This window comes from Amblyomma maculatum, unplaced genomic scaffold, assembly GCF_055883805.1.
Source record: "Amblyomma maculatum isolate TAMU_Amacu unplaced genomic scaffold, ASM5588380v1 scaffold_20, whole genome shotgun sequence".
NCBI classification, from domain to species: Eukaryota; Metazoa; Arthropoda; class Arachnida; order Ixodida; family Ixodidae; genus Amblyomma; species Amblyomma maculatum.
The window spans coordinates 1,864,573-1,868,906 of record NW_028146745.1 but is presented as its reverse complement, the minus strand read 5'-3'; the positions used below and the strand labels follow the sequence as shown (position 1 = coordinate 1,868,906).

General features: G+C 45.5%; 1 long non-coding RNA gene across 1 annotated transcript; it reads left to right on the top strand.

Annotated features, from left to right (window-relative positions):
* The first annotated feature begins 2,807 nt into the window (after window positions 1-2,807).
* On the top strand, window positions 2,808-4,011 carry LOC146171517 (uncharacterized). The gene is made up of 2 exons (XR_014702852.1): window positions 2,808-3,231; window positions 3,896-4,011. It is a non-coding gene; the product is annotated as an uncharacterized LOC146171517 (long non-coding RNA).
* The last annotated feature ends 323 nt before the right edge of the window (window positions 4,012-4,334 follow it).

Genomic DNA, 4,334 nt, shown 5'->3' with positions numbered 1-4,334 from the left:
CGAGAACAATGCAAATGGCACGCAAGGCAATGAGTTTGCAGACGTTGAACATCGTCCGTCTGATACTGCCGGATATGTAGAGAGTAACAGCAAGTCTCGGCTGAACCGCGCAGATGCGGAGGGCGAGAAGCCAAATATTGTTAATCCGCACGGGCTAGAGCAGCGCGTTGAGGAGGAAGGCGACCGAAGTGGGACGCTTGAGGGCAGGTGCCCAACTGTTACGGTAACGGAATCGACTAAGACCGGTGATCAAGAATGGTTGTTTTTCGGAAATAACAAAGTGGGGAATTGCGCGCCAAAGGAAAAGCCTTACCGCGGAGAGCTTAGAAAACAAACGGGTGCTGTTTCCGCTCAGATGACCTACGCGGATGCATCGGTTATTGACCGCAATGGGAAATTCCTGAACAAGGATCATCTTGCGACAAAAACCAGAGGGCGCCGTCTGGGCATCATGTCCAAAAGAAAAATGACAGGGCTGCCTCATAGTTCAGGAAGCGCAAGATCACGCTACGTTTTGCGTATGAGTGCGCGGGGATCCGTTGGTAAGGGCAGGCCATCTAGGCGAAGTTCTCTCCGACTGTGGAAAAGAAACGTACGCCATAGACTAAAGGGGTTATCTTTCGGGACACGTTCGTTTCGGAGGGCTGTAAAAGCAATTTTGCGACGAGAGCAAAGAACAGCTTATCGCTTAATTCAGGGCTCGTTTTCATGTGGCAGATGCTGTCGGCACCTGTCCAGTCTAGGCTGTCGCGACGTTTCAGCGAAGAGCCGAGAGTCTCCGAAAGGCAAAAGCAGGACTACCTCCACTGTTCGTTACCTCCTCGGGAATCTAGTAGAGGCACTCGTAACGCAACCCAGACGGGCGCGACTGAGGGAAACCTAAGCGAAGCGCAATGCCAAGTCCATGAAAGTTGTTAGATTTTCTCTGCGAGAGTCAGTGTAAAATTAGTTGTAGATATATTACATCGCAATTGTATTTTCAGCTAAACAAAAAAAATGGACTTGCATTTTGTTGACATTGCCTTAGCACTTTTTAAGAAACTGGATGATTGGCAACGAGTTGAAAGTATGTTTTGTGAAAAGCGCTTCATCGAAAGGCTGCTTTATTTTCTTTCGCATTGCTTTAGAGCGTGAATGTTAGTTATTTCCTCAAGTTGCGGTGATCGTTATGCATTTTATTCTTTTAGTGACTTTTGTGGGTGAACCGCTTAAACCCAGTGTATTTCATTTTTGCCAAGGAGACAGAATGGCGCGTCTTGACGGTATATTGGTTTATTCGGGGTAATATTGGGGCCAAATTCAAACCCTGCTTCGGCAATATCGGTCGTCCCTTCCTTATCCGATATCTTCCGAGATGCAGAGAACAGCGCATTCTTGGCTCTTAGTGAATTGCGAGCGTGGTCAAACGCCCTAGAAGGCTATTGACCAGAACTTCTTACCTGGTGTGCACCTTGTGTTTGTTCGCAAAATTTTATTTTGATATCAGCTGTACGTGGATTTTTGTTACACTTGCAGTTTTAAATATCTTGGTCTGGCGGGATGAGTGGTTTTCGAATGACACTTGTTCTCGTTGAGTGTGGCTTGAGGCCTGCTGTCCCGTCAAGCTAGCCTCAAAGAAAATTCGGAGGCCGAACGAACATCTCCCGTTGGTGACCAGTGGCTGCACTTCATCGGCGTTACGGGAGCGGAATCCTGCAAGGGAAAGGATTTTCTTGGCGCGCCTAACCAGCTGAGCTGCGTGTGAGCAGATCATCGTCCGGCGCATTGTCTGGCGGCGGGGGTGCTGTTGTGCCAGGAAGGCTAAAGCCCTCGGGCATTTGGGCCGACCAAGCTTCACCGCGTCACCGGGCTGTGTGGCGCCGCCTTGTCGCGGGATGGTCTTTGTTCTTCTCCCCCTGCGTTTGCGGTTTCGGGAGGAACGCGACCTCGGCAAGCGGGGGAGAGGAAACCAGCCTGACTGCTTCAGTGTGCGCAGCTTGTTACCATCGGCGTCAAGATGGGTCCCGGGATCTGCGGCTGCGACCTTGAGACCTGCAGCTGCACCCTGACCACCTGCGGCCTGACAGTGGAATGTGACTGTGTGGGCGGGGCCAGAGGAGAAGGAATGCGGGGATGTTTCCGGACGAAAAGGTTGAGAAGCGACGAGAGACTTGCTCGAGAAGCTGTCAACGGAGGCAGGCTGCCGTCCTGCTCTCCGAGTGCTCTTTGTTCATGTTGTAAATAGATGTATAAAGCTCTTTTACTTTGTTCCTCATAATTCCGTGTTCTATCGTCAATTTGACTGCGGTTCCCGACTTCGACACCACGCTACCCGTGATTCACGATAATATGTAGCAAAAATTATGTGTGACTGCATATTCGAGCAGTAAGCTGCATGATTTTTTAAGGATGAAATAATTTAGCTCCTATTGTCGGTAGCCTACTATTGACGAGCCAAAGCAGGCAATATTAGGCACCAAAAAGTGATTATGCGGGGCCGGGTGGGTTTTAATGAGACAAGCTCTCCACATTTTAAGCCTTTGTGCAGGGCCAACGTGCCTCCCTGAATGTGTCTGGGACACATGCAAGTCTTGTATCCTCAAAAGGACCTTGTCTAAATTTAAATAAAAGTAGCGCCAACCTATTTTGAGTACGACCAGTTCAGCAGTAAGCTCAAAATTGAAGCAAAAAGGCATTCATGTCCTGTGCGATGTCAGTGCACGTTAAAGAGCCCCAGCTCGTCAAACGCTCTGAAGTCCTCCCCTACAACATCTCTCATAGCCTGGGTTGCTTTGGGATGTTAAAACACATAAGCCAAACCAGTCATTTTTTACCACCCCATCTGACTTGTCTTTCCACGTATCTCCAAACGATAGTGCCTACATAAGACTTGCCACTATTCCTGAGATGACCTAGATTATTATGTATTTATGTATTTTATGATTATGTAATTTTCCTCAGTGGAGCATTGCGTTTTCAATTCTGGGCTTTTCATGCTGTCACTCAGCAACCATATGAAATACTCCTCCTATGTTTCTTTTACTTGTGCATTTGACTTTTCCTTTATTATTCAAAAAATCTTTCTTCCTGCTGTTCTGACTAGTGTTCTCATAGGTACATGCAGTCCTCTTGTTGCTTCATTCGACCATATCTGGAGACACCCTGTTGCCGTGGTCTGCGCCGACAAGTAACAAGGCAACCTGACTTCCTGGACAAGCAGCAGCATCCATGTGGACTTCTTATAAAAGAAAGGTATTCTAAATTTTGCTTTCATATGTGATAAAGATTTTACCTTGGTGACAAGCTCTTGAAAGGAAAAGATGGGCATGAGTGGCACTTTCTTATTTTCTTACTCTCTGGGAATACACTATTGAGACTTGTTACCTGCATATGTAGCAAAAAGTATGTGTGACCGCATATTGTAGGCTAACTATAATATACTTCATCATTCCCTATTATCGCTCTTGTATTCCCCTAGGTGCTTGGTGTAGCTGGTCTCCTTCAGTAATTACTTATGTGTGTGTGTCATCTGCTATGGCAAACATAGCCATCACTCAGGAAAAATGGGAGCAAACAGGCATAGTGGCATCACTTGCTGGTAGCATGCACCAAAATGTATGTATACATACTGATATGTTGCCGCTCAACATGTGTATTTGCTTGGTGTAGCAAATGGCAGAGGAGAGAGTTTATCTGATGATATAGAGGATCAAAAGGAATACAACTAAACACAGCAATAGTCTCTATCTCCTGAGGGTGTTTTGCAGTTACTAGTTTGTACAGAAAGTGGTTGGAAACCAGTTAGCATATTTTGAGAAAAAACAGGCATCTGAGTGAAGAGAGATGTGTGTGTGATGCTAGCACAAAGCGTGCGAAATTGGCAGAAAAATTTTGAACATGTATATTTCTTTTCTAGGTGACACCGTGATAAATTTTGATATGGCTGGTACATCAAACACACAATGTCGTTGCCGTCGGAAACCAAGTGTTTCTGTGTCAAGGGTTTGTGCAATAAATGAAGGTATGAATTTGCGTCTGTTTCTTTTGCCACTCTCACTTTTCACGAAATATTACATGCATGTGAATAGTGAGTAAAATACACATTATTATTGGACACTTGAAATATAGTTAGCATAACACAAGGTATTAATACTTTGTATGAACACGATTCTTTTAAATAACGGTGGCCAATTATCGAAACACAGTCGTTACAGTGTCCATATACGCTATTAATAGGCTAATCATAGGAGCTATAAATACGTTCTATGTAAATACATTCTATTCAATCACGGTGGCCAATTGTCGGAAGGGAGATCATACATAGAGCATACGTGTTCTAAAGACACTCTTTTGAT